General features: G+C 44.7%; 1 protein-coding gene and 1 long non-coding RNA gene across 24 annotated transcripts in view; one reads left to right on the forward strand and one right to left on the reverse strand.

The window, feature by feature from the left end:
- Positions 1–1,656: 1,656 nt before the first annotated feature.
- LOC148478397 (uncharacterized) lies at positions 1,657–26,374 on the reverse strand. The gene is made up of 3 exons (XR_015872400.1): positions 26,333–26,374; positions 2,036–2,314; positions 1,657–1,727 (listed from the first exon to the last, which is right to left on the reverse strand). It is a non-coding gene; the product is annotated as an uncharacterized LOC148478397 (long non-coding RNA).
- Positions 25,752–27,651, forward strand: part of HUWE1 (HECT, UBA and WWE domain containing E3 ubiquitin protein ligase 1) — a 155,406-nt gene continuing 153,506 nt past the window's right edge. For 19 of the 23 annotated variants that reach the window (XM_088455506.1, XM_088455509.1, XM_088455507.1 and 16 more), the window contains exon 1: positions 25,753–26,015. The gene's annotated coding sequence lies outside the window, so the exon portion shown is untranslated. Of the gene's footprint in view, positions 26,016–27,651 lie in introns of all 23 variants that reach the window. The other 4 variants (XM_088455517.1, XM_088455514.1, XM_088455520.1 and 1 more) reach the window with 2 other exon arrangements.

Genomic DNA, 27,651 nt, shown 5'->3' on the forward strand with positions numbered 1-27,651 from the left:
TGATGGAGGCACTTTTCAAGCACCTCCATCATTTTATTCAAATGCCTTTGGATATGGGTGCCCTTAGTGTGGCCAAGGCCAATTTTTACCAAATAGCTGGCTTCCCACACATCATAGGGGTTGTGGATGGTACTCACATACCACTTCAGCCTCCAGCATGGCTGGAGGCCATATTTCGAAACAGGAACACTATCACTCCCTGAATGTAATGGTGGTATGTGATGCCTCCCTCCAGATCCTGTCCCTGAATGCAAAATTACCAGGAAGTGCACATGACTCCTTCGTCATCCGGCAATCATGGATATGGCACAAATTAACCAACCTACAAGCTGGTGATGCGTGGCTTCTGGGTAAGTGTAGACCTTTAGTACATAACAATGTTAAGCTTGATACACAGTGATCCTGATGTTGTCTATTCTTTTTCACAGGAGACAGTGGATACCCTTGCATGCCCTGGCTGCTCACTCCTTATTTGGCTCCCACACCAGGGCCACAAAGTGAGTTTAATACCGCACTTACAGCCACCAGGCAAGTGGTGGAGCGCTGTATCGGCCTTTTAAAAGGCCGATTCAGATGCCTCCACCGCTCTGGTGGCGAGCTCATGTATTTGCCGGATATGGTTTCGAAAATTGTGGTCCTGTGTGGGATCTTTCACAACATCGCCATAAGGAGTGGTGTTCCAATGCAGCCAGAGGATGCCTTACCTGAGGATGGCCCCCCCGAGGTTGGTCGGAGGTCAGTATGTGGGGGGGCCATACGCGATGATGTGGTGGCCCGATATTTTAGGTAATTATTGACCAAACAACAGTGTGTATACCCAATTTGTTACGGTTTTTTAACGTTCATCTTTTTTGATAATAATTCTTGCACCATCTTCTGTTTGTTTGAATAATCTTTGGCACTCCCACGATGACTACTTCCTGCTACCCTTCAAAAACCTTTATGTTGAAACTTCGGGAATATATTCTGACACCAATATTGCAACGCCATATTTTTGAAATCATGTGGGCATGGACCTTCGTCAACCAGTTCTTGATTTGTTGTGTGTTTGTTTCGTGTTTTTGGTATGTGGTGTATTTCTGATTATCACTGTGTGTTTTGTTTGTGAGTGACCACTTTGTATTTTGATTTCTGTTGTGAATAAATATTTGGAGAGTGTAATTTGTTTCCTTTTTGGGCACGTTAGAAGCAAGTGTAAACAAACTCCCAAACGTTAATTTTACCTAAGGGGTAACCCAGTAATGAAGCAAGTTGAGCTAAAATGTAATATGTTTTCGGGGTACTAACCAACACAAGGAATCGTGTACAATCAGTTGCCTTCGTAAGATTGTCCTAAGCAGTTTGGCCACCAAATAGGAACCTGAAAAATGGTGTAAACTATCATGTTGACCACCACAAAAAAGGAAAATGACATTGGTACTGGGAGGTGTTTCTTGTGCCTGTTTGCATTCAAAATACAACACACAATCTGTAGTGAGATTCTGTGGCAATCCTTGCTTGAAGAGTCTACTTATGTCAGTGTAAAGAATCTTGGATTTACTCCAAACGCATGAGACAGAGCTTGATTTAAAACTGATTTATTATGAAACAATTCGAAATAAAAAAAAAAAAAAAAAACTAATTCCTAAGGAGGACCAACAGATGGTCAAGGCCCTGCATAAGCCCGGTGACCTGCTCCCGCATCCGGCCCACACAAATCACTAGCTCTTCCCGACGCCTCTGTTCCTCTGTGGGTGACAAAAGTTTGTGGATTAATAAATCGATAATGAAGCAACATTCTAAAAAAACACAAAACAAGCAAACCAAAACTTACAAGCTTGTGGGCCAAAAAAACATTACAAATGTCTAAGGGCAAAAATACAAGGGCCATAAAAAAAGCCACACAGGTGTGATATGTGTATGGTGACATCAGCAGGAACAGGTAAAGACAACCCCCAAAAATACCCTAAGGCGACAGAAAGGCAAAAAAAATGGGGACGACACATGATTACATACAAACAGTTTGTGGTGTCCAAAATAAACTTTAAAAACATACCGTTCTCAAAAACGACAGAGCCAGAAGCCACTCCCTGGACCACCTCGGAGGTGGCTACATTCCCCAAACCTAGGGGCAAGGTGTTTGAGGAATCCTGGGAGGGGGTATTTGGAGGAGGGACGGATGGAGGAGAGGGGGAATTGGGCTGGAGGGGAAGTAGGCCTGAAATTTCGGCCACAGGGTCTGGGGAGGAGGGGGTAATAGATGAATTGGGGGTTGGAGAGAGGGGCCGGGACCGGCGTCTTGTGTGGCGATGCCGCCGTAGTGTTTGCTGTGCCCCTAAAAAATGACAAAAATATTGTGGTTAGTTTCAACAGGAAACCAAAAAAAAAAGACTCAATAGGACAGACATGAAAACATGCACATGCAGATATGACTACAACGACTCAATAGGACAGACATGAAAACATGCACATGCAGATATGACTACAATGACTGAATAGGACAGACATGAAAACATGCACATGCAGATATGACTACAATGACTCAATAGGACAGACATGAAAACATGCACATGCAGATATGACTACAATGACTCAATAGGACAGACATGAAAACATGCACATGCAGATATGACTACAATGACTCAATAGGACAGACATGAAAACATGCACATGCAGATATGACTACAATGACTCAATAGGATAGACATGAAAACATGCACATGCAGATATGACTACAATGACTCAATAGGACAGACATGAAAACATGCACATATGACTACAATGACTCAATAGGACAGACATGAAAACATGCACACGCAGTTAGGGCCCACAAGATAAACTTGAAAACCACAGTCCAGAACACTTACTTTCCGCAATCTGCATGCGAAAGCATGCCAGCAAGCGGGGCGTCCGCCGGTGCAGGTCCGACCACCTGCGCTCCAGCTGGCCAATATGTCGGCGTGAGCCGAAGGAGCGCAGGCGTCGACGTACCTCCGCATATGCGGAACGCTTGCGCCTATTGGAGATGGGTGGAGGCTGACTGGTGATCCGCCTGTCCATCACCTCCGTCAGCACCAGCAGTTCGCGCCTGGTGAATGCGGCGGATCTCATGATGGCAATGGTGTTTTTTTGACAAAATATTTTTAATAAAGCACCCCAAAAAAATTTTATTGGCTAATGTATTTGGGAAATTAACAGGACAAATTCTATTGGTTAGTGTATGAGTCATGTGTTCGACAGGGCCACAAATGTCTTGAGAGTTATGATAGGCTTGATGCAGTGACATGCGTAAGCAAATTTAAATGAAGAAATGAACCACAGAAAAATTGTGGGGAGACAAACAAATAGAACAATTGTTTAATTGGTGCTAACGTCTTTTGAACAATAAAATTGAAGGTTTCAGCCGTACGTATTCTGCGAGCAAATACAAACACGGACAAGATTAAAGTTTATTGCATTGTGTTGAAAAAAAAAAAAAACAATTAAGCTAATTGATACATTGATTGCCATGATACGATTGAGGGAGGTAGGCAGAAAAAACGAGCAGGTAATCGAAATCTGACAGTCCCACTTCCGGCTTGTACTTGTGCGTGCGTTCCCTTCAAGCCATTTCGGGGATGTACGCTCGCTATTTGGCACGCTCGTTAGTTAGAGGAGGGGTCGTCTGAGTTTGGGGCGGATTTTTAGCTGCGTACGAAAATACGAGCGAGTGCTTGAATTTAAATATTTTTTTACGTACGCCGAACGTGCGTACGCCCACTTGCGAGTGGGTCTGAATCAGGGCCAAAGTCTTCCTAGCTAATCTAGGTTTCTTGCCCTTCCATATATACGTAATAAATACTGCATAAAACTTATTAAGAGTTGTTTTTGGGACTAATATAAGAATTGTCCGAAATAAATATAGAATTTTCAGTAGAATCACCATTTTTTTGGCCGATATGCGACCTAACCAGGATATGTTTTGCATCATCCAGTCCAGGCCGTTGTTAATGATGTTACGCTTCGCAACAGGGGTAAATAATTAGCCGATATTAAATTATTAGTAGTGGGAGTTAAATGAATACCAAGATACTTGATACTATTCTCTTGCCAGGAATACGAGTATTCTGATTTTAGGGATTGTATCATTGTCGAAGATAAATTAATAGGCAAAGCTTCGGTTTTGGAGCTGTTTAATTTGTAATAAGATGCTCTAGAGAAGGATTTTAGTATTGAATGTAAGTAAGGTAGGGAGGTAGTAGGGTTCATGAGGGTCAGAAGGACATCATCCGCGAACAAACTGATTTTATATGTCTCATTAAATAAAACTGGTCCTTGAATAAATTGGTGCGATCGTATGGTTTCGGCAAGGGGTTCAATCGCTAATGCGAACATTAGTGGGGAAAGAGGACATCCCTGCCGCGTACCATTAGTAATTGGAAATACTGATGATAAAATACCGTTAATAAAATTTCTAGCTGAAGGGTTGGAATATAATGCCGCTATCGATGAAAGTGCTAAGCCCTTGAAGCCAAATTTGCGAAGGACAGCATGAAGGTACCCCCAGTGCAACCTATCAAATGCCTTCTCGGCATCTAATGCTAACAACAAAAGGGGCTGGTCTATTTTGGAGAAGGCATCCACTATATTATTATTATTATCATTTATTTATATGGCGCCACAAGTGTTCCGCAGCACCTTACAAATTACATAGACAAAAAAGTAACCATTGACTTACAATACAATACAGGACATGGATAAACATAGCTATATTAGTGACATTAACGCCCGCATAAGCAGCCAAGTGTTAGTTGCCCTAGTGGCTAGTAAGAGATAAATTAAATTACAGTAGGGAGAAGCACAAGAGGGTAGAGGGCCCTGCTCGAAAGAGCTTACATTCTTTAAGGGAGGGGAAGACAAACAGGAGTGACACAGAATGGGGTGGGCCGGGTAAAAGGAAGATGTAGCAGCAAGTTAGGATGAGAGCTGGAAGGCTTTAATGAAGTAGTGGGTCTTAAGAGCTTGTTTGAAAGATGGTAGAGAGGTGCAGAGTCTGATAGGGAGAGGGAGGGAGTTCCAAAGGTGAGAAGCAGCACGGGCAAAGTCTTGGAGGCGGGAGTGGGAGGAAGTAATCAATTGGCATGAAAGGCGGCGTGTATTAAGTGAACGAAGAGGGTGGACAGAAGAGTGAAGGGAAATGAGATCAGAGATGTAAATGGGAGAGGAATGGGTGAGGGCTTTGTAAGTGAGTGTAAGAGCCTTGAATTGGGTTCTGAAAGGGAATGGGAGCCAGTGGAGGGCTTGCAAAAGAGGGGAGGCAGATGTAGAGCATTTGGAGAGGAAGATGAGCAGAGCAGCAGCATTGAGCACAGACTGGAGAGGAGAGAGATGGGATTTGGGGAGGCCAGCTAGGAGAAGGTTACAGTAGTCCAGTCTGGACATGACCAGTGAATGTACAAGGGTTTTGGTAGCATCCTGGGTGAGAAAGGGTCTGATCTTGGAAATATTCTTGAGATGGAAACGACAGGACTGTGAGAGGTTCTGAATGTGTGGTTTAAAGGAGAGGGAAGAGTCCAGGATGACTCCAAGACAATGCACTTTGGGGCTAGATGAGATAGTAATGCCATCTATTGATAAAGAAATAGTGGGACATGATGTTATGTGGGAGGGTGGGAAGACTATCAGCTCAGTCTTCGACATATTAAGTTTGAGAAATCGCTGGGACATCCAGGAAGAGATAGCAGAGAGACAGTTAGAGATACGAGTCAGTAGAGAGGGGGAAAGGTCAGGTGAGGAAAGGTAGATCTGAGTATCATCAGCATAGAGATGATAATGGAGGTCAAAAGAGCTGATGAGTTTACCTAGAGAAGACGTATAGAGAGAATAGGAGAGGTCCAAGAACAGAACCTTGGGGAACACCTACTGTAAGAGGCTGTGGGGGGGAGGAGTCGCCATGAGAGGAAACAGAGAAGGAACGGTCAGAGAGGTAGGAGGACAGCCAGGAGAGAGCAGTGTCACTTAGACCAAGGGAGTGAAGTATATGCAGCAGTAGAGGGTGGTCCACAGTGTCAAAAGCAGCAGAGAGATCAAGGAGAATGAGCAGTGAGTAGTGGCCCTTGGATTTGGCAGCAAGGAGGTCGTTACTGACCTTTGTGAGGGCAGTTTCAGTGGAGTGGAGAGAACGGAAGCCAGACTGAAAAGGGTCAAGGAGGGAGTGGGAGGAAAGTCAGCAACGACCTCCTTGCTGCCAAATCCATCAATCACTCGTCTCGTATTGTCAGAAGACTGACGTCCTTGAAAAAATCCAACCTGGTCCCGATGGATAAGCGTAGGAAGTAAAGGATTTATCCGGTTTGCAATTAATTTAGCGTAAATTTTGACATCTGTATTAAGGAGTGCAATTGGGCGATAATTTGGTAGTAAGGTCTGATTTTTCCCAGGTTTAGGAAACGCTACGATCCTCGCTTCAAGCTGGTCCCGATGGATAAGCGTAGGAAGTAAAGGCTTAATCCGGTTTGCAATTAATTTAGCGTAAATTTTGATATCTGTATTAAGGAGTGCAATTGGGCGATAATTTGGTAGTAAGGTCTGATTTTTCCCAGGTTTAGGAAACGCTACGATTCTCGCTTCAAGCATTTCTTTTGGGAAAGATCCTACCCTAGAAGCCTCATTAAACAATTGAGCTAGAAGTGGGGATAAGGTATTTATGACATTTTTGTAAAATAAATTGGTGTATCCATCTGGACCAGGGGCCTTCTCCGAAGGAAGGGATTTAATAACAGACTCAGGCCCTGATTCAGAGCTGGATGCTCTGACAAAGCGCTCGCTCTGAATCAGGGCCGTCCCTGCTCCTTTTTGGAGCGGCCTCCTGGCCGCTCGCATAGCTGTGGGTGACCACCCACAGCTATAGCGAGCGGCCAAAATGATGGTCGCGATGGTCAAGACCATCGCGACAATCGGGCTTGCGACGAGACCCTGCGGTAGGGTCTCACTGCCGCAAGCCCAGGAGTGCTTTTGGCTCTATCAGAGTGGGTCCGGACCCATGGGAACGCCTCTGTCTGGGCAGCCACGCCCTCGGCACGCCCACCAAAGGGGGCGTGCTGTCAATCACCATCAACAGCACGCTCCCTTTGGTGCGAGACCCTTAATGACGGCCTAGGCCGTCGTTATTCGGGTCTCGCACATGCGCACGATGGAGCCGCCTCCGTCGTACGCATGCGCACTTGGGCACCATCGACCCGCTTGCGAGCGCTCAGCGCTCGCGTGCGGGTCTGAATCAGGCCCTCAATTTCCTCACTGGACCATGGTTGCTCAAGTAGGATAAGCGAGTCGGGATCCAGCGTAGGGAGGTTACGTTTTCCCAGGAAGTCTGCTATATCAACCTTCGTTGGTTGGTAGACCTCAGAGTCAGCCTGTAAATTGTACAGGGTGGTATAGTACTCAGCAAAGGCATCTGCTATAGAGAAAGGGTGTGATATTTTCTTGCCTCCTAAAGTGGATATCAATCTAATCGCTCGTTTGCCCCTTAATTTCCTTGCAAGCATACGTCCTGCCCTGTTACCCTGAACATAAAATTTTTGCTTTAATTTGAATAGGGATTTGTGAACCTCTTTCAATGCCAATGCGTTCCATTCCTCTCGAACTTTGAGGAGTTTACGATAAGTTTTATCATTGGACGGGTCTGTCTTATGTTTAACTTCTAAATCAGAGAGTCGAGATTCTGTATCAGCCTGAATTGACGCTGCCATCTTACGCATACGTGCTGCGGCTTGAATGGCCGATCCCCTCACCACTGCCTTTAAAGCACACCAGAATGTAAATTGGGATGTATCTTCTGGATCATTAGTCTCCAAAAATAAAGCAAGGGAGTTAGCTATAGTATGTTTAGCTTCTGAATTTAGGAGATGTTCACCTAACCGCCAGGGACCAGGAGGGGTTCTGGAATGGGTAACATCCCAACATAGGGATAAAGCTGCATGATCAGACTAGGTGACTGGCAATATAGAGGTTCGAGTGATAAACTTAAGTGTCCATTTATCCAAAAGGGCCAGGTCAATACGCGAATAAGATTTATGGACGTGGGAATAGAAGGTATAATCTTTTAAAACAGGGTGTTTGGCCCTCCATACATCATACAAATCGTATTCACATAAAATACGCTTAAATAGGTGGGAGTTGTCTTGAGTATGTCAGGAGTGGGCCATGTATCTAACAGATGATTTATCAAGAGAGGGATCGAGAATCATATTAAAATCTCCCAAAATCAGAATTGACCCTTTACTACAAGATAAGAGAGACGCACAGAATTTCCTAATAAAAGCGGGTTGTTTGGTATTTGGGGCATATATTGAGGCTATTGTCACTTGTTTATCATGTAAAAGACCGATAAGAATTAAATATCTGCCTTCCTTGTCTGTTATTTGTTCTTGCATTACAAAGTTACAAGAATTAGAGAAAAGTATTGCGACCCCCGCTTTCTTAGAGGGTCCATTAGACATGTAACATTTAGGATATTTGGAATCAGAAAACTGGGAAGGGGAAGAGAAAGGGAAATGGGTCTCCTGTAGTGCAACGATGTGAGCTTTAGCTTTGGCAAAATATTTGAGGGCCAATCTCCTCTTATTAGGGGAATTGAGACCCTTAGTATTCAGTGAGAGAATCTTAACCATTAGGCAAGAGCAATGACATGCTGAAAACCATTGCACATATGAACACAAACACATATCTATCAGTGTACCAGGAAAAAAAAGAAAGAGAAAAAAAAAGAAAATGGAGATTTTGAGCATAATAGATAGTGAGGACATACATAGAGACAAGAAAAATAGTACCAAAGGAACTACTAAAGACCGCCAGACGTGGCGGCACATTGGGGGGAAAGTGGTGGAGGATAGGGATCTCCATCATTCAGTCATCCATGCATATAGATAGAAAAATAGTACAAAATACATTGCAAAAGGAAAAGAAAACTTATCAGTTATCAATTTGCATGTCAATGTTAATATCAACCTCAATATTAACGTTAATAGGGGGATATAAAATGGGGGTCTCCATACAGCCAAAAAAGGATCTACTCTGAATATAGTAATCTACTAGATAACACATTAAACCAGTAAGAGAAACCATAATATAATGAACTATCTTCTGTGGTAGAGAAGAACCAAAAACATTTTTAAACCCCATAGGATCAAGTTTAGGACATTTTATAATTAACATTTCCACAGGAGTTACGGGGGTAAAAACAATTAAATTCTGATTACAGTGGCTGAGAGCATTGGAAATACCACGTAGGAAGTTAGTATCCTTAACAATAATCACAACCGACTACAAGGCATGTTCGCTCATGTAAAAACATTAAGTGACATAGAAACCCCTTCTCCCAAAAGCAGAACACACATTTAGGCTAACAAGATTGTAGTAAAGGTAAACAGAGGCGAATATGATAGGATATCATGTCGATGAGGCCGCTTGCGACCATTCCCTTTCGATCCGCGGACTGCCTGGTAACCACAAAGATATGTCCTGTATATTCCAGGATACCAACTGCTGTGTGCCTTCCTCAGGGGAAGAGATAACGGTAATGGAGCCATTTTGTCTTATTAGCAACTTGGTAGGAAATCCCCAACGATAAGGGATATCCGCTTTCTGAAGGGCTCTGGTGACCGGTAGGAAGGATCTTCGGAGGGCCAAAGTAGCCGCAGAGAGGTTCCCGAATATTTGGAGGTCACCTAGAATCGGAGTAGAGAAATCTGAAGGCCTGGCTGCACGTAATATAGATTCTTTAAAGTGAAAATAATGGAGACGCATTAAGGTGTCTCTAGAGGCTCCAGGTGGAGCGGCATGCGTCTTGGGTAGGCGGTGTATGCGGTCCAGGAGGAAGTCGGTAATCAAGGTGGTCGGAAGCAGCTTCATGAATAAATCTGTTGCATACTGCTTCAGGTCTGTATTGGAGATTGATTCCGGAATGCCGCGGATTTTAATATTATTGCGTCTGGACCTGTCTTCGAGGTCCCCCATTTTGCTCTTGAGTGAGATTACTTCTGCCTGAAGTTCCTTGTGTTGGTTGATCAATTCGTTATGGGATTTAACTACTTCCTCTAATTTATTTTCGAGGTGATCAGTGCGGGTTCCTAAATCATCAACCGATCTTTGGCACGTTTGTAGAGCAGCTTTAAAGTCGGCAGAAATATCAGCTTTAAAAGATGCTAATAGCAGCTTCATGGACCCCATTGTAAGGGGGGCATTGTCCGCCATACTGCACTGTTGTGTCGGCAAAGGGGGGGAAAATTCAAAAGGCGCACTGAGAGCAGACAGTTGTTTAGAACTCTTATCTTGTGCTGGGCCTGTTTTAGGTGGTTGAGACGATGGTGACGGCTTAAAGAAGCTTACTGGAGGGACAGCTGAGGGAGGTTTCTGACGCTTAGGACCCATAATGATAAAGGCAGTAATCCGATGGGATGATGAGAGCTAGTGAAATCCGCAAAACATGTATCGGGGTCAATGCAGATTCAGGTGTAGTTTGTACTTCAAAAAAATATCATATCATAACATAACAAGAACGATGGAGGTTATCAGCGTGTTTAACGCAGGAACATTTCCCTGATATCTAGCTCTGGGAAAATAGTAGTAATAGTGATAATAATAAAATGGAGGGCTTGTAGACTTGCTGATAAATGAGACCTCACCCTGCACAACACTTTATTTGGTCAAGGTAGCCACTGCAGGTAAACTAGCAGATTATTTCTATGATTGCCCATGTACTGAAATACTGTAAAGGAAATCCAATTCCTACAAAGGCTAATGTATTAAATGAAGAGATGAAAAGAAAAGCTGCCCCTGATAGAATTGGGGATGTTGTGGGAGAGTGCCTGTTTGCAGGAGATTGAGATCCCCTGTATGTGTCCTCTGTGCGGTGATATTACAGGAAAATGGCCGCCTCCTTCTGATGAGACTGGGTGCTGGGCTCAGCTGAGCTCTTAAACCCCCTTATACACAGTGGGGGACCTGGGCACTTGATGATTGGCCACTGGTCTGGCAGCAGGGGTCCACACTCCAAGCAGCGCAGCAGCCGCCACCGATAGCACCGCAGCCGCTGTCTCCCGTCGGAAGTCCCGCAGCTAGCCGCCGGTCACGTGCAGCGCCGCTAAAGGTGGAGGAAGGCACACACGCGGCTCCCAGGTCGCGTCGTAGGCAGGAAGGCCGGCCGCTTCTCCCCTCCAGGTATGAGAGCCAGCGGTGGAGAGTCTCGTCGCCGATACCACGGCGGGGTGAGCCCGGAGCAGACGGCGGGTATCTCACACAGGAAGGCCTCAGGGTCCGGCTGTCCAGGTCAGACACAAAGCTCAGAGTCCTCCGACCCGGTCAAATATATAGCCGGGTGTTTCAGAGAGGCAGCAGGGGTATAAATTGTAGGTTTGCTGTGGGATGTCAGCGGGTGTTATCGCTTAACTAGGGCTGATTGTGGAGCTCAGAAAAAAACGTCCACCATCTTGGACTACCAAGCTACGCCCCCCCAGTGTTTGTATTTTAATTTTCAAAAAAAAAAAAATTTCACTTTTAAAAATGATGAGGTCACACTTCTGTTAATTATAAGGCAAATTGAGTCGAGCTCTTTATATTAATTTCCAAAATATTAATCACATAGCAAAAGAACATTTGAGCTTAATTCACCAATTATGTTTCACTGTTATCCTAAATTACTTGTGATTTGAAGCCTATGCTCCTTGATTTGTCGTCAAGCTATATATATTATATCCTCATACATATCTCAACATGTATACTTTAATCTTCGTCTCAATAAAAAAAATACTGTTAAAAAAAAAAAGAAAAGGTGACCCATCCATGTTTGTACAGTAGAAATTAGAGTTTTTTTAAATCTGTACACAATCAGTGGAGTAATTTCAGAAGAATAGGCTGGTTTCATTGAAATAGAGAATCCATCCATTCCGGTTATATATGTATTACCTAAAATACATAAAAGCTTGGATAAACCACTTGGGCGCCCGATAGTAGCCGGAGTGAATTGTGTTACTTCTAATTTATCATGCTTCATTGATTAGAAAATTCAACCCTTGGTAAATAAAACCAAATCATATGTTAAGGATACCATATCAGTTATCAAAAAAATAGCAGAAATTGAAAGGCAATTTGGATATTTTATAATGACAGCTGACGTTCGTTGACTATACACTATTATAAAGCATGATCTAGGGATTGCAGCTTTGGAGTATCATATGATAAAAGATGATGTAGATGAAAGGATGAGAAGCCTTATTCTACAAAAAAGTCACCCTTATACCAGAAAAATTATTATTTACAGGTAGCAGGATCGGCTATGGGCATGTCACCAGTCTCGGACGGATTATGGATGCGGCCCATGTTTAGGGAGTTGGCTAGACCAATGCCTGAGGCGCGGAGTCTAATGTGCCGGCGGTATTCACCAGGGACCCTCGCAAGAAGGTGTGGACTTGGCTGCGTCCGACACACAGGTCGCGGCCCTCAGGATAGGTTCCCTTATACAGGTGTGGTAACCTCTGGATGAAGCAGAGAAGACGTATAGCTTAGTCGACAGGCCAGGTCAGGACCAAACAGACTTAGACGGTACCAGGGAGCAGGCGTAAATAGGTCACAGGGGATAGCCGAAGTCAAAACCATATATCAGATGCAGTCCCAGGGGTCAGGCGAAATCAGGGTCACAAATGAAGCCAAGGTCAGAAACAGGTAATGGAATATCACAGGAACGCTGGAGTATGGTAAATGAGCCTATACTCTGGCACTTGAGTGCTCCCAGAGTCTTCCTTAAATAGGCAGGGCTATTACAGTCACTTCCTGTGACGTTTGCTAAGGGCGTGTGTATGCCCCCTTAAATCTTCAGCAGGTCGGCGTGTCTGTAGGGAGCCGCAGCCGCCTGCAACCGTCAGGGGAGAGAGAGGCAGTAGGCAGCGGGGAACGTCGGTGATGTGCCACCCGCTGCCCCTCTGCAGACCAGCGCCGCCGGACCCGGTAAGTGAGTGCCGGAGTACGGCGTGCTGTGACAGGGCACTAGTCTGGCACCGAGTTATGCAAATGTATTCATGGCCCACTGGGAAGATGAGACTATGTGGTCCAACCACCAATGGGGTGCCAGCCTAGGTCTCTGGATTCGCTACATAAATATTCTATTTCTATGGAGCGGGGACAAAGAGTTTCTGGATGCTTTCTGTAACTATCTTAATCAAAATAATCGTGGCATAGAACTCAATCTAGTACTGGAGAGGTAAATTTCCTAGATTTAACCATTTACTCAGAGGATGGTTTACTATTAACGAATAATTATTCTAAATCCACAGATTAAACTTCTTAAGAGGGAAACCACCATAAAAATTAGATTACTAACATTCCCAAGAGTCAATTTCAATGACTCAGAAGGAATTGCACTAAGGTGGATACCTTTAATGATCAGGTGAAAATTATGGAACAACATTTCATAACTAAGGGCTATGACAAATATAAACTTAGGGAGACTAGATGCAAAATCAGGGATTCATCAAGGATTGAGATTTTAGAAAGTAGTAAAAATAAAGATAAGAAAGATGGAAAAATGGGAGATGTAGGAGTGTGTTTTATCACTAAATATACCTCACAATCAGGGTTGGACTGGCCCACAGGGGTACAGGGGAAATCCCCGGTGGGCCCCACTGCCTGAGGGCCCACCCCCCTACTCTAGGTGTCAGGTTCCAGACCTTAAATCATACATTGTTACTCAATTATATGGTCAGTTACCTGGTGGAGTAGAACCACTGATCAACAGGTGCTTGCATCTCTGGGGTCTGACCACACCCCTTAAGCATGGGCCCCTACCACTGCATTCCCCTGGTGGGCCCTTTATGTCCCAGTCCGGCACTGCTCACAATATAAACAACTAGAATGTATAATTAAGAAACACTGGAATATCCTGGGCAGAGACCTACTACTCAAGGATTATGTTAGCGATAATAAACCGAGGTTCATCTATAAAAAAAGCAGATAATTTGAAACAGATGCTGGTAAAGAGTGTGCTGCTTGTGGAGAAAATGACTACAAGGATCACATCTAAAGGGTTCTACAGGTGTGGTTCTTGTCAGATATGTAAAAACTGTAAGTCTGCCAATAAAATTATAGAATATACATCTAATACCATTAAAAAGACCTATCCTATTAGGGATTTTATCACTTACTAAAAATGTGGTCTACTTATTAGAATGTGTGTGCGGGGAGCTATATGTAGGGCGGACAGGGAGAATGCTGAAAGAGCGTCTATCTGAGTATGTCCGTAATATAAAAAAGGGATACAACCTTCATAGTGTTTCCCTGAACTTTAAAGGAAAACATGGGTGCAGTCTAAAAGGTTTAAAAAGTTTTAGTGTTATTAAATTATGTAAGGGTAACTGGCGTACAAAAAATATGGAGGAACAATTGGCCAGGTTGGAAATGAAAACCATTTATGAGCTACAGACCCTGACGGTGACCCCTAATGGGTTAAATATGGACTTTGAGTCCAAATGGTTTATGTGATTTTATTCTGTTTTGAAATAAGTCTAATTCTCGTTATTTTCTCTTTTTTTCCATCCTGGCATCTCTATGAGATATGATAATAATTAATTTATTTGTATATTTTTTTTATGCACTATGGTTCCGGGCAGGCAGCAATATATTCTGAATTTAGAAGAATAGTGGCACTTCTTGACAAAGGGGAGAGAGCTCCTGGAAATGCGTTGAAGCTATCACTTTCATTAAAAAAGAGGACAAGACTGTATACTATCCGGAAGGTGCTTTTGGACTTTAGGTTTATACTACTGACATCGCCGCTACCTCTTTTGCAACATAGAGACGTTGGCGTTATTTCAAGCTATGCTTACTTTACATGTTCCGGTGTCCACTTCTGTCTGTCACTATATGGAGTTTTATTTGTGTGTACCAATAAATATTTTTTTTATCTTTATTGGACGTCCACATATATGTTTGGTGCACTTCCCTGAACAACTGATAAAGACACCATTAAGGGCATTCGGGACAGAACTCAAATGTAAGCGTCTTTCCCTTGTGTTTATTGATCCTGTTTGGGGCCGAATAAAAGAGAACAAAGAAAAAAACTAAGATACTTTTATGTGTACTCGAGAGAGAAGTTTAATGTGTTGGTCACTTGTGTCCCGGAGTGAGAATTACCTACAGAGGATTTTGGGACATCTTAAATATACTGAGTGCTTAGCGCTGGTTTACGTACTTTGGTTTTTTTTTTTGTAAGAAAGTGTAAGTAGAAGGAAAATAAGTGTTTACCCTCTGGTACAGTCCGTTATTGCAGGGCTTGACAAATTTTTCTAAAACCTAGGATCCAGGATGAAAGTGTAGGAGCCAGAACACCCCTTCCCCCGAGGCAGCATTACTGAGTACCTATGCCCCAGGCAACCAACCACCATGCGCAGAATGACAAATATCGTTCCAATGTGAAAACATCGGCATAGCGTACAACTTTGAATAAGGCCCTATTGCCATTAATCCAAGCTATCATAGCAGCATTACTAACTCCTACATGGCTTGTTCTCAGGAAACACAAACAAGTCTAACCAGATCCTTATTAAACATAGTTTGTCCTATCGGGAAGCTTCATTTATGTTTGTCAGCTATCCTTACAAATTAATTATTTCCATTCCCTTCCAAATCATCTCCCCAGAGGCTAAATTCCTTTAGTGTACACAGTACATATACTGATCCTGCAGGAGGAAGTTAGGATTGCCTTCTTTTCACTAACGAGATCTCATTCCCAACTACTGTACTGCAAGGGTTCCCAAACTCCGCCATTACAGTCCTTGTTTTAGGATATTCATGCTTGAGTCCAGATGGATACATCAAAATGACTGAGGTACTAATTAAGTCACCTGTGTTAACAATGGATATCCTTAAAACATGGACACTAATGGTAGAGTTTGGAAACCTCTGCTATACCGTGTGATTGGGGCTGCGTCAGAATACCGACAGTCGGGAAGCTGGCAATTAGAATGCCGGCGCCGGAATCCCGACACCGGTCAGAATCCCTACGTCGGCATCCCGTTGGTAAGTACTGGGTTTAGGAACCAGGGAGAGGGTTAGGCACTAAGGGGGGAGGAAAAAAAGGGAGTATAAAAAAGGGGGGAAAAAGAATTAAAGAAGAATATTTGTGTTTATTATTAAATGTTTTTATGTTTATAAATTTATTTTGTCCCAACATAAGTATTAGAGCGCAGTAATTTATTTTTCCGTTCTTTTCACTAAGGGGGGGAGAGTTAGGCACTAAGGGGGGAGGATTAGGTTTAGGGTTCAATAGGGGGGAAGGTCAGGTTTAGGCAGCAGGGAGGGAGGGTTAGGATACTGACCGACAGGTGTCGGTATCCTAATACTGTCGGGATGTTGGTGTTAGGATTCTGACCGCCGGGATCCCAATCGCCGTCATCCCGATTGTTAATGATAATGACTTTTCTATTAAACTCTCTTGTACATCTCTTGCATATACAAATGCATATTGACCCCATATTCTAATTCACTGATTATGTAAGTAGGCATAATTACCCGTTCTGAAGGATTATTAAGTGTATCAATGACATAATGATGTAAGAAGCTGCTGTTACCAATGTTAAATAATGGCAGTATAAGCATGCTAACTTCTAATGACCCCACTTCCATATGCACCTGTGGTTAATCCGCAGCACAGTTTGATAGGTGTCTGCTCTATTCTCTTTTCTTCAAGTGATTGTCCTCTATTACCCCTTCCCCCGACTGCAGCTATAAGGGCTGTTCACACACTTTGTTTTTACTGCCATTTTCTTATGCCATTGAGTAACTGGGTGGCATGAGTTTAAATGTCAAGAGACTAGAATAAAAGGACAAGGGTCATTATGTACTATAAGTTCTTATTTGAGATTGGACTTACAGTTATTCCTGTATGTAACTTGCAGTACTAATATGTATTTCCAGTTATTTTTTTCTTACATGGAAACTCATTCTTTACTCCAGAATATGATATCTGTCATATTGGATTTATGTTTAAGCTAGATTTAGCCACAATATCTTAAATTAAACCTTGAACACTCCGCCATATTGCCTTTAGCCTGTGAGTATCCTCATTTAGTTAGTGTGAGTCAGGAGGTGTTCCATGACAGGGAAAGCTACCTGTGTTACATTGTGTGCTCTTCATATCCAGAGTCTGGATTAAAACGAGAAATTGGCAACAATACGACCACCGTGGAGAGGTGTCTGCTTCTAACTGAGGAAATGGTGGGTTGGGCCTGAGTACTGTATATGGTAGTAGATATGGGAGAGCTGGAGCCTAAGTTATGAATATTATTAACAGTTAGAGAAAAGGATAGAACGAGACCTGTTTGATTTAAAATAATATGTATCCCAAGAATCAGGAATCTCCCTTCTGGAGCAGCAGTTGGGTGTATGATAAATTCTTTGAATATGGGGGTTCTGGCATATATTGGGGTCTTCTGATTAAACATATGTAGGTTCTAATTGATATTTCTGCATTCCAGTACCATATTAAGCAGCTTTCATCCCACGTCATGTGTGTGGTGGGGTACAGGTATCAGGGAGCATGAATGGATTTACTGTGTGGGCTTAAGAAATGAGGAAGATACTAGGTTATTTTCATGAAACAAATGCAACTTTTCATTGCACCACTATATCCATAAATCATCTTTCATCCTACAGCAAACAGCTGCCATTCCACACGTAAAACATATAAACAAATATAGCAATAAGTGTATTAAAGATATAATCCATATGGTTGTGCATATAAATTTGTTTTGCTCTGACAAAATTTAAGTTTATTATAATGAAGCCTTTAGTCCTTTTTGGACCTCCCTCAGTAGGTGATTTGAGTGGCCTTTAGAAGGATGGACAACTATATGGGGAAACCTTCTGTACCAGAGACTGCTGCATACTTGCCGACAATCTGGCTGCCAGGTCGGCACAGTGGGGGCCATGCCGAGGGGCGGTGCAGGAAGACTGACTGCTAGATAGCGCTCCCCCCCCACTACACAATGCAGATATTACCAGCATTATTACAGCAGGGGGCGGGCCACTATGACGTGATTTGCCCTCCTGGACCACCAACTTGTATTTTGGAAGTGGGCTGCTGGAGTGGGACGGGGGATTATGGGAGACATGCCCATTCTTCTGGTCACCCAGGAGTGCCACTCGATTTTTGGGAACCTCCTAGCCATTCCGGGAGAGTAGGCATGTATGGATTGCTATGAGCCTTCCTTGCCACAGGGGAGAGCAGGGCTGGAGCTCTTCTTTGGCAGTAGCACAACCAGGATGTTGGTAATGACAGAGTCCTGGGGAATGATGACTCAAATGATACCTTACCATTTATTTTATACTCTACATCAGAGGTTCCCAAACTTTTGAATTACGGCGCCCTAGAGTATCAGGGAAAAAAACTAATTTGCAGTAAGAAACTGCAAAAAATCCCGGCGCTATTTTCGAAAATGAGTATGGTAATCAGTGCTAGCTGCGAGTATTAGGGTTTTGGTCAGTAACCCAGAGACAGTAGTCTCTATGGCAAATAGCAGAGGAACAACAAATCAATACTGCGCTATGCACTGGTGATTTGATGAATAAAGATGTCTATAATGGGTTTGCTATCTGTTAGTAAACAGGAGGCCTTATTTATAAATAAAATTGATATTTTAATCAACACAATATAATCCACATATAAAACACCAAAATTACAATCATGTGCACATGAAGGAATAAATCCTATAAATACATAGGGCAATTAAATATCTCTTTGGCTGTAATATATTGCTAAATGCAAAATAGGTATCGTTTAACTGAGGTTTCACAGCATATCATTCTAAGAACCACTGTTGTAACAACGTGGCTGAAAAGTAACAAATAAATCTTAGTGAAAATTGTCAAAACAGCTGAATTCCGCTACTGTATTGCAATCATTGCTGGCGTCCCAGAGTGGAGTGCAGTTGGATTGAAGAGTGAACAGTGAAAGGGTGGAAATATCATGTACCTCTGACCCTGAATGGCCGTGTCCACACTGATGTCCGTCCTGGTTTGTCTGCCTGCTGTGTAGCCGCGGCTGAGTGATATCAGCTGCCGAGCAGTGGGAAACCAAAAATGCCTGTGAGGCGGTCAGCGTGTTCCGGCTGGTAGTTATCCAAGGACAGGTGGTTGGCCGTGAGTGTCCGCACTATCATCCGTCCTGGCTTGTCTGCTCACTGGGATGTCGCGGCTGAATGGGGCTGACTGGCCATGCAGCGGGAGACCAAATAGGTCTGTGAAGTGTATGCCGTGTGCCCTAGAGTATCAGCATTGTTTTCACGGCCCCCCTAAGTCAAACGTTTGTGATTGGGAATAACTGAGAAAAATGTAGTGAAGTATGTGGTGGTGGACAGGTTTGTGCTTCTGTTGTCCACATATTTACATTACATTGATCATAAATAATTTTATTTGGTGCTGGACCACCAACCTGAGGCACCCCTGCAAGTGTCCCCAGGCACCCTAGGGTGCCACGACGCACAGTTTGGGAACTACTACTCTACATACAAATACTGTAATAAAGTGTCTTAAATATTCATGTGTATCTCCTACTGTAAGGATATAACAAGTCACAAAGGAGTTAAATTACAACATAATAGCACATGGAAATCCATGATAATTTGAAATACCCATGCGGTATTACTTATACTACTGTACAAAGTCTTCCTGATGAACATTGATTTGTGTCAAAGAAGCACCATCAGACATTGCACCAGCCCTAGAGAAATGCAGAATGTCTATCTGAACATGGCCGACAAAATCAGTGCAACGGCAGCAAAATACGTAGTCACTGACTGCGACACGCCCAAGTCTGGCTAGCCGTCACCCCGTTACTACTCAAGAATGCCCACTTAAATTGTCATTATGTCCAAATTTGTTCTGCAAATTTTGACAGTAACCATAGAACACATCTCACATCGCTCCTGTAATAATGTCTCTATTGGATACAGAACAATGATCAGAAGGGAAACTATGGGCCTGATTCAGATCCGCTCGCAAGCGGGTCGATGGTGGGGCATTGCGCACGCAAGTCCCGGAGCGAGTGAGAAATTCACTCGCTCCGGGGCTCGCTACACATGAGGTGGCTGTCTATGTTGATCGACAGCTCGCCCCGTTTTGTAGGCGGGGTGGCTGGCCAAACGGAGGCATTCCCAAAGGAACGCCAGCCGTTTGAGGGCGGCCCTACTGACATCACTAGTGATGTCAGTAGTGAGCTTTCGGCTCCATTACAGCCGAAAGCTCACTGGGGCTTGCGGCAGACGAGACCCTACCACAAGGGTCTCGTCGCGACCATCACCTGGCCGCTCATAAAAGCTGTGGGTGGTCACCCACAGCTTAGCGAGCGGCCAGGAGGCCGGGTTATTAAAAAAAAGCGGACGCCCTGATTCAGAGCGAGCGGCTCTGAATCAGGGCCTATGTTCTAAGGAATGCTGCATGAGTATTAAAAATTCCCATAATTTCCATGACATGTATAAGGTCTCTCTGGTTGTCAACTAGCACCTTGGTGACTTGTTATATCCTTATTCACAATAGGGAATACATTGTATAGGGCCTGATCTAGAGGTGTACGCAGCTACGATTTCGGACGCAAGCTGCGCATATGTTCAGCCTGCACATGCGGTTTATTGGTTACCGTCGAAATTTGCAGAACAAATTTGGACATAGACATCTCTCTAGGGCTGGTGCAATGTCTGATGGTGTTTCTTTGACACAAATTGGTGTTCATCGGGAAGACTTTGTACAGTACTATATGTTATACCGCATGGGTATTTCAAATTATCATGGATTTCCATGTGCTTTTATGTTGTAAATTAGCTCCTTTGTGACTTGCTATATCCTTACAGTAGAAGATACACGTATCGTTCCCGTTTGCCAGGAAGGACAAGGCGAAGGTCCACGCTGGCGGACGCAGATTGCTGGCCTCTTATGTGACCAGCACCCGCTCAGGCAGGGTGAAACTTCAGCTCCCACAGCCTGACCAAAGGAGCAACCATCGGTGGAGATGGTGAGCCCAGCCTGCGATGTCGGTCGCAGTGCAGGGATTGCACATGCAGCAAGGAGGTGTCTGAAACCTCCTTCTACATTTGCATCTGTGATGGACGGATTTGCACAGCCGCTTGTGTGCGGCTCTGCAAATCCATCCATCTCCGAATAAGGCCCTAAATCCACTTCCAGTTCATGACCTGACCAGCAGGGGGCAAAAAGATATGTTATCCGAAGGGGAACGCGCTGGCTCATACAGAGGGCCTGATTCAGAGCCGGATGCTCTGACCAGAGCGCTCGCTCTGAATCAGGGCCCTCCTCTCAACTTGGAGCGGCCTCATGGACGCTCGCATAGCTGTGGGTTACCACCCACAGCTATAGCGAGCGTCCATGATGATGGTCGCGATGGTCAAGACCATCGTGACCATCGGGCTTGCGACGAGACCCTGCGGTGACCGCAAGCCCTGGAGTGATTTTGGCTCTATCAGAGCCCAAATCACTCCCACTGACATCACTACTGATGTCAGTGGGGCCGGAATCAGACGGTAGGCATTCCCATGGGAACGCCTCCGTCTGGTAGCCACGCCCCTGGCACGCCCACCAAAGGGGGCGTGCTGTCAATCAACATCGACAGCACACCCCCTTTGGTGCGAGACCCATAACGACGGCTTGGCCGTCGTTATTCGGGTCTCGCGCATGCGCACGACGGAGCTCCCTCCGTCGTGCGCATTCGCAATTCGGCACCATCGACCCGCTTGCGAGCGTCCTGCGCTCGCGAGCGGGTCTGAATCAGCCCCAGAGTGCACTATGGGCCTGATTCTGAGATGTACGCTAATGCCATCGCTACTGCAATCCCGTACACAGTTGCTGTGCGAAAATATGCAAATGCCACAGACCCTGTGGAATGTATTGAGAAACCCACCTGCAGCTTTGCGAATCCATGCATCTGCGTACAAAGAAGTGCCATCAGTTGAAGATCATTCGATTATCGGTCTTCTAATTAACTCTACAGTCGCGTAGAATGGTCACGGAAACTGAGACTCCAGAGCCATTTTTATTGCGTACGGGGTCGCAGACGCAGGCTGTGATACACGGTGAAAACGCCTGTGACAAGCCTGTGTTTTTTGCTACCACTCCCAGTTACCTCCCCCCAAATGCTGCATGCCTGGCAATCACACTGCTGCAAGTGACTACGGTACTGTACATTGATGAATGCGCCGTGCAACTTAGACACATGCAAGGTTTAATGTCTACTGCTCAACTGCGTAAAAATCGGGCCCATTTAGCAATAACACAGGCCTTTTAACATATTTTTGTAATACTTAGAGATTTTTTGGCTTCTGAACATGAAAATTACTCCCGATTTTGCAGATCACATCACGTTTTTCTGCAAAACTTGTATTTATGAATTTCATTTTTTTCATATTCTTTAAAGAAATAAATGTATTCTGCCTACATTTATTATAAAACATTGTCTTACATGAATTCAGTCGGTAGTATAGAACGTGGCAATGAAGTTCTCGTCATAAAACTACTCCCCGCCCAATGCCAGATTAAGGTCCACATGGTCCTGGAGCTGAAATTTACAAAGGGCCTAAACCCCACACTGTCTAAAAGAACATTGCACACACACACACAACAACTACAACTAAAAGGTGAGATGGCGAAGGTGGAACCAAATACAATAGATGCAACACAGTTTTGCCCTGTGTCGGCTCATTTTAGCCCCTGCCTACCAACACATACATACACAGTACACACACAGTACATATACAGCACACACCACTCATACAGTACAAGTGATTTCAAAATTTTTAGGCAATGTCAAGGATCCAAACTACAAAGAAATTGTCAGGGAAATGCTTAATAGTTACAGAAACCTTGGCTGAAATATGAGTTTAAAGGTCCATTTTTTGAATTTCTATATTGAACATTTCACGAATAATCTCAGACACTACATTAAAGAACAGGGTGAACGGTTCCACAAAGACTAAGTTAAAGATGTAGAAAGAAGATACCAGGGTCGTTGAGACGTCAGCATGATGGCTGACTACTGCTGGATGATACACATAGACGACACAGAAAAAGCTTATAAGCGAAAAGCGACAAAACGAAGTCTGAAGACAAAAAAAAAAAGATATTAAAGATTTTTTCAATAATTATGGTTTTGTTTCTATTATTGTTTGATTTTATTGTTATTTTATTATGTAATTAAGACAAAAACACAGTGATATCGTCTACACTTCTTCATATTTCACAATAAATATTTCAAAAACAATTAAACTTCTTGTTTTTTCTTAAAAATGTATGTAACCCCCTTATAGGTAAATATGACGTGGTAATTTTTTATTATATACTATTTCTTGATGCACACCGGAGTATAATTAAGAAAATAAAAGTATTATTAAAAAAGCTTTAAATACCTTAAATTTCGCAGACCTGTGTAATCGCATTTGCAATGTGATCTGGGAGCAAAATTAACGGCCATGATCGCATTGCAGTATGTGATCATAGCACTGGGATGTATGAAATGGAATGCCGGCTGTCGGGATGCCTCCTGTCAAAATACCGACAGTGGCATCCCGATGGTTGGTATCCCAACAGAGGTCTGGTAAGTATACTTACCCTTCCCCCTTCTCCCCCTAACCCTCCCTTCTTGTAGCATAACCCTCCCCATTAGTGCCTAAACCTAAGTTCCCCCCTTCGTGCCTAAACCTAACCCTCCCCCTTAGTGCCTAAACCCCCCAGTGGTGCCTAACCCTAACCCCCCCCCCCCCAAAACCTACACTAACCTCGCTATGCTGCCTAAACCTAACCCTTCTGCCCCCCGTGGCTAACAGCAAAGGGCACCCCGAGCTTGCCTCATTCGGGCAGGCATCCTTCTGTGTTGCGGCGTCGGGATTAAGATAGGCGTCGGTATTTAGACATCATAAGCCCATTGTCGAGCTTCCCCCATCGGGAATTAGACCGCCGGCATCGCGGCTGCCGGTCTCATAACTACATCACGTATGAAACAGCACCCGCTGCGATGTGCTCGGAGTGAAAAGACCGTCCCTTCACTGCTGTGCCAGACTCCAGCATGGTCTACAGACAACACACATGCGTAGCAGCCATTGCTAAGTGGTGGTTCCTCCTAAACAGTCTCCTGGTAAATTTTACGGTGTAGCCCATAGGCTACAGCAGGACAACGCTATCATCAGATGACATAAGCTGCGGATTCCAAACCCGAGCTTGGTAAATCTGACAGCATCGTATCCCTCATAGGTACCTATGGGGCAGGGCTGGATTAACCATTAAACAAAATAAGCACATGCTTAAGGGCATCAAGGGAAGAAGGGCACCGCAGAGATTTTCCATTGCCGGATTTACCACGGACCAAATGGTGCAAAACTGCAAATGGTGCAGCTGAACTAGATTCCACAAAAAGGGGCTATATACAATAATAAATATAATAATACTAATAATAGACGTTAATGATATACATTTATCTTGGGAATACAGCTAAATTAGAATCTGGTCCACAGAGGCTCACCTGATCATTCTTCTTCTTATTTATTACCAATTATTTATATAGCACACACAAATTCCGTAGCGCTTTATAGAGAAATCTGGCTATACACATCAGTCCCTGCCCCAGTGGAGCTTACACTCTATATTCCCTATCACACACTCACACACATACACAGAAGGGTTAATTTTTGTTGGGAGTCAATTAATCTACCAGTATATTCTTGGAGTGTGGGAGGAAACCGGGGTACCTAGAGGAAACCTACGCAAACACAGGGAGAATATACAAACTCCACACAGTTAGGGCCTTTGTGGGAATTGAACCCATGACCATCTGGTCATGTCAGCTGTCCACTGAGTGTGAGTGCAGCAGCGCTCAGGACAGTATGGCCAGATCAAGGGGGGGGGTGTTCTCCAAATTTGGAGGTTTTTAAATGTGCTTAGGCAGGGGGGTCTTAAGAGAGGAGGGGGCCCGTGTACGCTCCCCGTGTGGGGCCCTCTCCTCTCTCTCCGATGCCCGGCATTTTCCGGTGTTCTGAACAGCGCTGACACACGACGCGGGTCCATGGACAGGTATGTTTAAACTAATATGGGTGCATGGTGTGCGGGCGGGGCCCCCCTGGACCCGTGTGCCCACACACACTGCACCCATTATAGATACACCACTGAGCTTAGGGCCTTTAAAGGTCTTAACACGGTCCTGCTATGGGGGTTGCTGCTGTCGGAAATAGAGGGACCCTCCATTCTGCATTTTGGGGATACTAAATATTTGCGTGCATCCCCCGAAAACAGATGTTTTCAGGAAACATGACACAAATATTTCATGATAAATAGTGTGCTATTTGCCATAGTTAGTGTGCCAAGTATTTTTTACTGAAGGAAAAATTTTATATATATACATTCCCTGTGAGCTGGCCAATTCCCCTTCCAACTCATGAGCTGACCAGCAGGGGGCAGCAAGCTACGTTCGCAGTAGGAAAGAACTAATGTGAGCTATTCCCCATATAATGCATGTACCAGGTGAGTGTGTACTGTTCTCTACTGTGGGGAACCTGACTCGACCGACACATTCCCCGGGACAGTACCCGCCTTCCATCATACGCCGGGGTTATCCTCCATACTCATGTCAGGCGGCAACATCGCGAGAATTGCGTTGACGCGATCACGAGGTTTGCGGAGACGCGCCGGGTTCTATCAAGGAAGAAGGCCACCACTGGGGTATGCAGATGAGGAAGAGGTGGGGGAGGGACGGAGTTCTCGCGAAGCCCGTAGCCTGATGTTGACGGCGCTCTCGCGACACCGCCGTCACATTGCCACAGGCAGGGGATCCGAAGTCTCGCGACACTGGCCCCGAGCCGTCCGTGCTGACAAGGGGGAGGTCTCGCGAGAGAGAGCGGGCGCCGCGGCTCTTGCGCTCAGGGGTCCAGCAGCAGCAGCCGTCACTGTGTAATGTACTAGGGGGCTTCGGGCTGGTGTAAGATGGCGGCCGGAGCTCAGAGCTAAACCGCTGTACGTACCAGGTAAATAATAATAAAAAATAATAGGGTCCGTTAGCCTCCGCGGTGGGGACGGCGAGGGCCGCTCTGTGGGAGGGGGAGCCGAACGCAAGGCCGAGGCGGCCTCCACACGGGGGCGGCCTCCTGTCCCTGCTGTTCCCGGCGCCTCACTGGCCCCTGGCGGCCTCCTCCCCCCTCCTCCTCCTCCTGCGCTGCTCCTGTCACCCGAGCCCAGAGACCGGCAGCTCACATCCGCTTTGCGGCCTCTCATCGGCCTCATCCCCCTTCCTCCTCTCCCCCAGGCAGCCTGATCACACACCCGCTAGGCCTCAGCCTCTCACCGCGGCTTCCTCCTCCTCCTGCCGGCTCTGCCTGATCTTCTCTCTCTCCCTCCCTCCACTCCTGCCTGCGCCGCTGCTGATCCCTGCCCCGGCCGGCTCTCGCTGCGGGCTTTGACCATGACCCAGCTCTTTTCCGCCGGCTCCATCATCATCACCCTGTTCCTCAGACCAGGTCGTCACGTGATCTGGGGTAACCCCCTCCCCAACCCCGAACATGTTCCCCAGTGTCATATATATATATATATATATATATATATACATATATATATACACACACACACTCTCTCTATATATATCCCCTTTGCTGCCGATTTTCCCGGCATTACTCAGTTTTGTGCTGTAATACAAATCTCTGCCATCCTGTGGTGTCAACTATCTTTATTTTCAGAAATGAGAACGACTTACATTTGATTTTCGTCCTGTTTTGATAGGTTATATCCATATCGGGGGGGGGGAGATCATGTATGTACATATACGTTCACTTTCCTAAATCACAGGCTTGTACTGTTAAATTCTTATTGGTGTCTTTACCCAAAGGCAGAGAGAGAATGGCAAGGACATGGGGGTAGGTCCCTGCGTTGGGTATAGTAAAACAATGTAAGATTGTACAGTACTACTTTGCAGAGTCCCTGATGTTCTTAGCTGCGTTTTTGTTGCTGAATCTCGCACTGGGTATCGTGGAATACACTAATGAAGGATTGTCACCTTCCGAGGATGCCGGGTTGTGGAATCCATCATGTTGGTTTTCACTGATTTGCCAATCACGATCAAACTATTGCAGAACGTCAATGGGTGCCGGTCGGCATTTCCGATTAATACGCCACCTGTTGTATGGGGGCCTTTAGCTGCACCATGAATATTCCTTAAAATATGCATCTTAATCTGCGACTCTATACCAATTTCTTTGCAACAAAAATACAAATTCTAAGGGCAGAATTCAATTGTTTCCAGCCCCCATTACGCCTGACGGAGCTATTATTATTGTTTATTTATATGGAGCAACAAGTGTTCCGCAGCGCCTTACAAAGTACATAAACAGATTGATTTACAGTGACTTACAGTAGAGTACAATACATTACAGGACATAGATAATATACATTGTGTTAGGTGCCCTGGTAGAGAGTAAGAAGTAGATGAAGGTAGAGTAAGGAGAAGCACAAGAGGGTAGAGGACCCTGCTCATAGGAGCTTACATTCTAAGGATCAATTGTTGCTCCTGTCGGGCGCGATCAGCTGTCAGCGCTCCATTTCAGCTCGCAGCCCCAGGAGGGTGAGAGCTGAAATGTGCGCAAAGTGACCTGTTTGGGCGCCCAAACATCA

Source organism: Taudactylus pleione, unplaced genomic scaffold (genome assembly GCF_031769625.1).
Source record: "Taudactylus pleione unplaced genomic scaffold, aTauple2 ptg000656l, whole genome shotgun sequence".
NCBI lineage: Eukaryota > Metazoa > Chordata > Amphibia > Anura > Myobatrachidae > Taudactylus > Taudactylus pleione.